The following is a 10,928-nucleotide window of genomic DNA, read 5'->3' as shown; positions in this document are numbered from 1 at the left end:
TCACAGTTAATTTTAAAGATCAAGATTCTAAAAGATGAAGTTATCTGGTTGATGAAGAGGTGATGAACCCAGAAACCCATTCATTCATTCATTCATTCATTCATACACTAATTTAGTAAATTGTTTTGAACTCCTATTATGTGCCAGGTGGTGTTCTAATGCCTGGGAAACACCAGTGAACAAAACAGACAAATATTCCTGCTCTTATGGACCTTACTTTTTAGCACTGGGAGAGGGGAGAGAAACAATAAACATAGTAAATCAATAAATTATATGGTATGTTAGAAGATGATACATATATTAGAAAAAAGAAAAGTAAACCAGAGGAAAGGAAATCCAGAATGCCGGATTGGTGTTGGGGAAACCGCAATAGAGAAGGAAGTCAGGGAAGGCCTCACAAGAAAGTGAGGATTGAACAAAGATTTGAAAAGGGAGTGAGGAAACCACGAAGCAAGGAGAAGAGCATCACAGGTAGAGAGTGGCATGAGCAAAGGCTCTGCATGGAAGCATACCTGCATGTTGCAGGGATAGTGAAGACAGCAGGGTGGCAGGAGTGCAATGAGCAAAGAGGTGAGTAGTGGGAGAGGAGATTGGTGAGGTAATGGGAGGGGCTAGACTGTGTGAGGCCTTGAAGAGTCTGGTCAGGAATTTGGCTTTTATACTGGGTGAAATGTGGAGCCACCGAAGGGTTTTGAGATACGGAGGGGCCTGATGTCACTCTGTTTTAATAGGCTCACTCTTGCTGCTGAGTTGAGAAAAGACCAGATGGCAATGGGGATATGAGCAGAGACCAATTAGGAGGCTATCGCGTAATTCAGGCCAGAAACACAGTGGGTCAGGCCAGGGCAGTAGCAGTGGAGGTGGTGAGAACTATGCCCAGGTCCCACCCTTTAGTCTCCTACTCACTCCCACAGTTGCTTCGGGGGTATTTCCTGGAACTCCTCCAACTTCTAGGAGCACAGTTTGCAGGTCCATGGGCATTCTAACTTGCAAGACTCCCTACTGGCTCTGGCCCCCATCTTCAGGGGAGCTAGAACACTAATGTTCAAGCAGATACCTAGGAGATGGTATGATCTGCAGCCAATAATTTTTTTTCCAGCCCAAAAGTTTAAATTTTGGATAATGAGAAATGTTTTGGCTTATAGGTCATCACCAAAGTCTACCTCAGCCCACCTCCATGCCAGTAGTTCTGGCTTCAAGGACGGTCTCATGTGCCTCACTGCAGGCAAGTGGTCCCTCTTGTGCATGTTCCATCCTTCCTCCTCCTCTGGATGATAGAAAGGGACCAGCATCCACTCATCACCTCAAAGCCCAGATTCCTCCATAGACTGCCTCTGTGCATTCTGCACTCTTATTTGTGATGTCTGTGTATTACATATAGTGAATTCTGAAAGGAAATATATTGTGGTGATTCAAATCCATACCAATAGTTCTACATAAAAATAATATTATAAACAGCAAAATTGCAGTCTCAAGGTAGATAGATGTTTGTTTTTTCCTACTTTAGTCAGACCTTATATGCAGCTAGCTGCTTGTGATATCATCTGAGGAATACAGAAGGCCCAGATGCCTAAATTATGTACCCCATAGGCTTCTATTATTTCTGGAATTATCAAAATTTAAGCCAGGATATCAAATAGGATTTATCTGAAATACCAAATGTAGTCAATATTAAGCCTACCTAGAGCAATGTGTCGAGAAAGATAGAAAAGCCACATCCAGGTTCAATGACAAGGAAAAAAAATTGTAATTGATTAGTAATATCTGCCATGGGCACAGGGTGATAAGATATTGTATTGTCACACATTTTAGCTCTGTGTTAAGCCTTTCTTTTACATTAAAATCCCTGTATTTAGAAAGCACCAGTTAAAGCACAAACATAAACAGAAAATGTTACCAATAATTAAGCCAATTCAATGTTAGGTGTGTTTTGCAGGACAAACTCCATTCCTTACATATGTATCTGATTGGACATAGCTTGGCCCAAGTCTACTTGGTTAAATTGGATGGAGCCTGGCCCAAATTTACTTGGTTAAAAAATAATTATTGAATGCAACGCTGGTAATGCTCAACCCTGCCATTTTCTATTGCCTTTGACATCATATATTTCATAAAATTTGCTTTTTGAGTACAGTATTTGCAAGGCATAGTTTAGGTGCTTTTCATATATTGTCTCAAATTTGAACAGAAATCTAGAAAAGTAAGTGTGACTTATGTCTATTTTACATGAAAGAGTTTGGAATGTCACACAGGTATGGGTGGCAGATAAAGGTTCTGAACTCAGTTCTGTCCACCTCCAACACTTTGCTTTTTTCCTCTTTTAAAAATTTGGAATTGGCCCTAGAGTTCATGCACAGCCTCTTGCAGAGGGAAATTACCTACTGATGGATGTCGCCAGCTGACAAATGAAGCTGTTCATCTCAACAATGACTCTAGTAGTTTAGGCCTGGTGATCTTTGTGATTTTACTAAGCCCAGCAGGCAATTAACATCGATTCAATAAAGACCGCAGACCTTACCCAGTCATTTGTTTGCATCTCTTCAATAAAATGGAAATGTCAGCTGGACATGACGCACCTCATTCTGCCCGTGATATTTTGAAAGAGATGACTGTTTTCTCAGAAGTCACATTTCCTCTCTGGCCACCTCCCTTTCCCACTCTTCCCCAAGTCACCTCCTGTTGGAGTGGTTGCTGGGAAAAATGTCAGGTTTCCAAGTGCTGAGTCGGGAGTAGGAAGTTTCCCAGAAAATGTGTATGATTTTTCAGAAATACATTTCTGACCTCAATAGACCAGGAATATTTAATTGTCAGTTTCCACTGACATAGATAATATGAATTTAAGGAGTAAAATGAAAAGTCCAAATGAGCATTTTTGCTTTGTGCATCTTTAATAATGCTTATGAGAGGGGACACTGGGTCAAAACGTGGCAGGCTTCATCCAGGAGCATTTAACAAGTGCCTGCTTGTGAGATACCTACTACACCAGCCTCTTTAGAGGATGCCAGGAGAACATGGGACCCAGTGTTCACACAGGTTAAACTTTACCTGAGCATGACACATGGACACCAAAAACATTTGGAGAACATCAGGATAAGAGCTAATGTTTACATAGCTATTTTTTACATGACAGATCCTACTCTAAATGCCTTATATATATTAACGTGTTTAATACTTGCAACAACATCAGAAGCTAGGTAGTATTTTTATTCATTTTACAGATGAGTAAACTGGCATTGAGGTCACACTGTTTGTAGAAGGCCAAGCTAGAATTTGAACCCAGGCTCTTGACCATCATTCTGTACAGCTTCTCATGTTAACCGCTTGGTGAAGTGGCTATAAGTATCAATAAAGCTGTGACACGGGGAATTCAATGTAGCAAGGAGGAATTCAAGGAGGAGGTGTGAATTCCTGTGTCTGCATCTCTCTGGCATTGGAAGCTTAGAAACCTGACTGAGGCTCTGGGGTCCAACTTCTTCAATTTGAATCCCAGCTCCACCTCTTACTAGCATTGTGACTTTGGATATAAAAGACTTCTTAACCTCTCTATACCTGTTTCCTCAACAATAAATTAAGAGTAGTGAGTGAGCCTATAAAAAGTCTGGAGTGGTAGTGAGAACAAAATATGACACTGGGGGTAAAGGGCTTAGCAACTCATACAAGCTCAGTGAGTATGTTACTGTTACTGTTATTACTATTGCTATTTATGAATGGGTACAGGGTATGGATAACTGTTGCCATACACTGGCAAAGGGTGCACAAGGATGTTGTCAAGCAGGTCAGGAACTTGGTTGCCATAGCAACCAAGACCACGGTCTATGGTTCTGTCCCTTCATCTCCTCTTCTCCTGCTGTGATAAGGCTTCTTCCACAGAGTGTTGGGAAGAGGGGTGGAGACCATGTCTGCCAACATTTCTAGAATATGTCATACTAACCTAGTGACCCCAGAAGAAAGAAGAGCAGCACAATCCCTAGGGAAGACTTTCACTGACCCAGTTTAGTCATGTGTCCTTCCTGGGCCAATCACCATGACCAAGGGTACAACTATTGGCAGTGGTACCAAGTGGAGGGGCAGTTCCTCTCAGGAAGCGGGTGCTGTTTCAGAAGGAAGAGCACAGGAATGTGAGACAAAAACAACAGATGTTAGTCCTCCGACACCTACCTTTAGTACATAAAAACAAGCTTACTTTGCCACACCTGGGTACATAACTTTAATAACCAAATAGAACTCTTTGTGGTGAAAGAAAAATTGCTTTGTATATCAATTTGAAAGCTTAAAATAAAAAATAACAAAAAAGTAAAAATATTCTGGTTCCTCAAAATTGTCTTGGCTTTTATTTTTAATTCGGGTATAATTGACATACAATATTGTATTAGTTTTAGGTGCACAATATAATGATTCGATATATGTATATATTGCAAAATGATTACCACAGTAAGTTTAGTTAACATCCATCACCACACATACTACAAACTTTTTTCTTGTAATGAGAACTTTTGAGATCTACTCTCTTAGCAACTTTCAAATATGCAATACAGTAGTGCTAACTACAGTCACTGCTGTACAGTAGATCCCCAGGACTTATTTGTCTTACAACTGAAAGTTTGTACCTTTTGTCCCCCCTACACATCTCTAGCAACAACCAATCTGTTCTGTTTCTATGAGTTCATTTTTTTTTCAGATTCCACATATAAATGAGATCATACAGTATTTACCTTTCTCTGCCTGACTCGTTTCACTTAGTATAATGCCCTCAGGGTCCATTCATGTTGTCACAAATGTCAGAATTTCCTTCTCTTTATGGTTGAATAATATTCCACCATAAACACACATACACACACACACACACATACACACAATGGACTATTATATGTTACATATATGTTACGTTTCCTTATCCATGTATCCATTGCTGGACCTTTAGGTTATTTCCACGTCTTGGCTATTGTAAATAATGCTGCAATAAACATGGGAGTTATCTCTTAAACATAGTGTTTTTATTTCCTTTGGGTAAATACCCAGAAGAGGAATTGCTGGATCATACAGTAACTCTATTTGTAATTTTTTGAGGAAACTCCATATTGTTTTATATAACGGCTGAATGAATTCATATTACCAGGTCTTGGCTTCTTAAGCAAGGAAAAAGATATTTAGGTGAATTGGCCATTTTAACAATGTTAATTCTTCCAATCCATGAACGCAGCATATATTTCCACTTCTTTGTGTCTTCTTCTGTTTCTGTCAACCATGTCTTGTAGTTTTCAGTACACCGATCCTTCACTTTCTTTCTTTTTGTCAAGTTTATTCCTAGGTATTTTATTCTTTTTGTTGCAATTGTAAATGAGATCGTTTTCTTTTTCTGATATTTCACTGTTAATATTTAGGAATGCAATGGATTTTATGATTTCACTCATATGTGGAATATAAAACAAAAAGCAACAAATGAATAAATAATACAAACAAACAAACAAAACGAATTTATAGATACAGACAACAGAATAGTGGTTACTGGAGAGGAAAGGGAGTCAAATACAAGGTGGCAGAAGGAGACTAGACTTCAGGTGGTGGGCACACATTAGAGTACAGTACATACACTGATTTTTGAAGAATTACAACTATAATAAAGTTGTACACATGAAATTTATATATTTTTATTAACTAATGTTATCCCAAGAAATTTAATTTAAAAATAAAATAAGTAAAAAAAAGGCATTTATTTCCAAACATAAGCTAAAATGCTACTTGGACTTTTAAAAAATTTTTTAGAAAAAAAGGATGAAGATTTAAAAAGAGATGAAGGTTAAAGTAAGATAAAACAAATCCATGTTTCAATAACTCTCCTTAGTCATTCCATGAACGAAATGAATGTTTGCCTGTCTGTCATGGCCTTCCCCTGTTTCAGAATTTGAGGTTTAGTAGGGTGCAGAGCCTAGCTGTCATCACAGAAGCTGAAAAGACCAGATTCATTTTCCCAGCCTCTTTTGTAACTAGAGCAGGAGCCCATGACCTTGGTGTGGCCAATCAGACATCTCCAGATGTGAACTCAGAGAAGCATGGCCAAGGTAATGGCAGCACAGACACTCCATGGCACTGGGGGCAGTGGCAGTAGTGCCCATATTAGGTCTTATAGTGGTGCATTAGCATCTTCATTGATTGCGACCGACTGAGTGATAAATGTGCCTGGGCTCTTGTTCTGACTACATAGATTCTCTTTTTCCCCCCATGTTTCAAGCCTGATTTTTCTGCCTTCTTAGAGATCTCATAAGAAATTAATATTCTGTCAATAAGTTCTTTTCTGCTTAAATGACTAGAGTCAGTTTCAATTGCTTGTAACCAAGAACTTGACTAGCACAGAGAGGGATCTCATGCCAACTTTCCTAAGGACTTTTGCATGACTTGCTTGTCTTCCTATGATGGGGACAACTTTAGTAGAGCCTTTGAATCATGAGAGCAGTTTCGAAGAGCTCATAAAGGAAAATATGATTGTTGCATTTATGCCAAAGGAGTAATTAAAACCATCAATTTTTTCTTATTACAAACTTGCAGTTTTCCCTGAGAAGGGAACGTCCTATTGCATTATCAGCTGAAAAATAAAAGAAACTCACCAGGAAATCACTAGGAGAAAATGCTCAGTAGACACTCTAAAAAGTGATATGTCTTTAAACTGGTCTCAAGTTAAAATTGAGTCTCTTAAAAGGCAAGAGGTTATATTTTTCCAGCAAGACTCAGATTCTAAGGCAGCTGTGCTTATTATGTAGAAGGAAATCACCCATATTTTTTAAATGTCTAAGTTGCCTGCATCTTTCTCCAAATCCTCATATTTCACACAATTAGAAAGACATTGGTAGGAGACTAGTTGAATCTCTATTGTAAAGCTATTTGGAATGAGGTTAAGAAAATCACCTGACATCAAGTTGCTGACCAAAAGCAGTGGCCAGGGGAATATACAGCACACTTTCTTTTCACAAACTTAAGTTATGCCTTTCTTAAGGAGTCATATCTTGATCCCTTTTATATTTACTTCTCAGTCCTGAGCACAGAGCCTTACACATAGTAGGTAATTAATAGGTACTTATTTGTTTAATTCGGAATCAGAACGATTACAATCAGCAGTCACCAGGAGGTAGCCATGGCCTGAATCATACAGACAGAAAAGGCCATAGCAACCTCCAGAGTTGGGCAGATTTTAGACTGGATGATGGACATGGGGAATATCCACACTACAGACAGTACAGTTCTGTGGATTTATTGTGACAAAATTAGCGCATTATGACATTTTCTTACAGAAGTGTTTAGGATGGGTGCCCTTTAGTAATCTACAGGAAGGTGCCATCACCACCACAGTATGGGCTAGCAGCAGCCTGGGCAGATCTAGATGGTGGAATTGATGGATGAGCACTGAACCTTAAAGAGATCTTGAACCCTTAAATCACTGGGAGTCGAGGAAGAGCAGCAAGCAGAATTCTGCTGAAGAAGCAGTTGTTACATTTGTGGTGAAAAGTTTTGGAGTCAATATATTGCATCATCTCTGTGGGGTACATAATAGAAACCTCTGTTCCTCACTTTCTCTGGCTCACCTCCCAGTCAGTGGACTCCACGCTACTTGTTCCTAGAGGGACGGGGTAGGTGAGAGAGTGGGCCATTAATGACCTGAAGAATCACAGAAGCTGGGTCATATCACAGGAAAGCCGCATCAGCCAGGTGCTGGGCAACAGCTATCAGCTCAGTCCCTGGGGTCACCCCTGGTATGAGAGAGATAGGCTCTTTATGAAATAGCTGGAAAACAGGCATATTAGATCATTTGGTGGCTTAAAGCAGTGATTCTCGATGGGGTGCTATCATACCTCAGGGAGCATTTTGGTAATTTGAAGAGGAGTTTTTGGTCAGTCAATGATTGTAGGAACACTGTCCACATTTGGCACGTAGACTGGCGGTGCTAAAGGTTCTGTTTTTTTTAGGACAGTCCCATACAACAAAGAATTTCTCCACATCTGGCTTGATTTTTGAATGTTCCACCTGGTAGTCACATAGTGGAAAAGTCTTTTTAGAGCTAGAACCTAGCTCTGTTTTACATATAACATGAAATAGCTTCTGCCATATTTTAATATATATACTGATTTTTCAAGAATACAACTATTATGCAAATCAGAGGATGTTTGCACTTTATTTTGTATGGAAATATACCAAGCAATGATCATCATTGTGGAGAATCATACCACATGCTCATTGTGTGCTGTACACACCTGTGCTAGTCTGTACTTATAGCTGTCCCATGTAAAAACTATAACAAAAGAGATTTGAGACTCCATTTAGTATATTTAGCAGATTCTTTAGCTGATTTAGATCCAAATATTATTAAAATATGGATATACATTAAATGTAAGAATCTCATGGCATTTCATTAATAAAATTTTTTTAAATATTTACAATTTCATCATCATTTATTTATAATTATTTAGAATGATGATAAGAAATCTAGTATTGAAATTATACATCTATTTCAGAGTTGCCTGTTTTTGTTTTTGTTTTCCATTTTACTCTAATGATCCTCGATGGCTACTCCTGAATGACTCCTCTTTTTTCCAGGCTATCTATATTCTCTATCATCTATTGAAGTATATGGTCCCCAAAGTCTTTTTAAAGAGATAGAATTAAAAAATCAACAACAACTCCACACATGACAAGAGTTCAAGATAGGAAGGTTGTTTTCCATGAAACTCTATCACTTCTCAGTCAATTTCATAGCAAAGGCAATAGCTGAATGTACGCTTATAGATAAGTCCCAGCTCATTAGTGAGACTATGTCATACTTCCTCATTTTCTCCACTATGTCAGTATGTAGTTTATCCTGGCATGTTATCCCTGTTTCAGTTAGGATTACTTCCCGCTTTCTCTTATCACAGATAAATAATTCCGGTCTGCTATTATGTATCTTGACAGTAGTTTCTATTTCAGTGTCATTTACTGCTCTTTTACTGTCTTTTACATCTTGAATATTGAGTGGAATCTTATCTGCTTCTTTCTCTTAAGGCCTAACTCATTTATTATGCACAGGTACGACCATCTGACCAATTCATTAGTAGGTATGCCTTCTAGTGAAATTGACCTTGCATTTACATGTTAAAATACATTTTATCATTATCGCATTTATTTTATTTTTTCATTGTATTATAGTTGTGGTATTATGTTGCTTTTTTTAAAGTTATAAGCATAGGTAGGTTTTACTATTTATGAATTTTATTGCAGGATATATTTAATATGTTGTAAAATCAAAAGAAACAAACAAACTGCCAAGGCCAGGTGAAGAATATACTTTGTCTAGAAACTCTGGGATATCCTGGGTCCCTGTCTTTCTTACAACCAGGTGAGACCTTTTTTTGGCCTATAGTTACTGGATAGGAATTAACGTATGTGACAGTAGAGGTGGTGGTAGAGTGCTTTCTTCCTTCCTTCCCCATTGTTAGCTAGCCCTGTGCTCCAGGCAATGATGTGAGTCCACTGTACAGAATTGGAACTGGAGAGCAGTCATGATGCTGCTATAGAAAGAAGTCACCCAAGATCCAGAGCCAGCATCTTAGTAGTTTCTCTGACCCTACTATAGAAACAGCTCCAAGTGTTTAAAACCATGTCATTGAAATAAATTTAATTTAAAAAAATTATAAATGACAAAGTACAGTGCAACAATAACAACAATAAAAAAACTAAACCATGGGCTTTAATGCAGGGAACAAATTACACAGGTGTTGGAAAAGCAAAGAGTCAATTTAGTGTGATGAGGGAACTCAGATATTAGCAACAGCAGCAAGCACCATGGCCTCTAGATGAGGGACAAATAGAAGAAACTGGAACTATTGTGGGCCTGTCCAATAGGAGATGGAGCCACAGGAGACATGCAGCTGCTGCTAGAGATGCCCCCTGAGTTAGAGGGAGCTGAAGAAATACTCCAGCTTTTCTCTTCTACCCATCGATCTTCCTTCACCAGTACCTCCCATTGATAAACACACCTGCAAGGGTCAGCTACTTTTGCTGGCTTCCCTACTCTGCTCCTTATGACCCTTTTCCTCAATGATACAGAGCTAGGAAGAGGAAGAAAACGAGTAAAAATTCTAAGAGCAAGTTAAGTCCAGGATAGGTAAATCTACCCTGGCATCTCTTTGCATGTATTGACAAGGAAGAAGGGAGAAAATTAGAGATGGCAGTTTATCAACCCTCTAAATTAAGGAATGTATGAGCTAGCAAGGGAGATACTGCTAGGATTTTCCATGACATAGTGTTACTTTCTCAGTAAATAGAGCTACAAGTTGGCCCTGGGTGATTTTATGTACCAGAAATTCCTCCAAGCATACAATGTTGGGGGCACCTTTCTCTGGTTTCAGAGTTGATGAGGAATGTCTCCTATTTTTATCTTCCTTAGATCATTTGAGCCAGATTTTAGGCAGTTGTATGTCTATTCTTTTGCCTCTATCTTTTCCAGCATTCTCCCAATAGATCCAGATCTTTGTGTGTGCAGGGCAAATTCCCCCAAAACCAAGTCCAAAGCATTCCTATCTCTTCTCAACTGACTGTATCAGTCATGGACCAACCAGGGTCAACAGATTTTAAGAATGTCTTAATTATTCTTTCATTAAAATGCTGTACTTAATAATATTTCATTAAATTTCCATGCATAAGGAAAAGGAGGTGGGACCTAGAGTGAGATATTTGCAAATGGTGTGATGTTGGACATATCAATTAACGATTTTAAACCTTAGATTCCTCAAAGCTACAATAGAGATATTAAACCTTACCTTGGAAATAAGTTATGTGAAGCCTCTTCTACACTGTTAGGGATATAGTAGGTATGCATTAAATAGTGGGTATTACCAAAATGAGCTGTGACAATATTTAATTTTCACTAAAATAGTTGTGGTAATAGATGAAGACAAATATTT

Source organism: Pteropus alecto, unplaced genomic scaffold, assembly GCF_000325575.1.
Source record: "Pteropus alecto unplaced genomic scaffold, ASM32557v1 scaffold86, whole genome shotgun sequence".
Lineage (NCBI taxonomy): Eukaryota > Metazoa > Chordata > Mammalia > Chiroptera > Pteropodidae > Pteropus > Pteropus alecto.
This window is presented reverse-complemented; position numbering follows the sequence as displayed.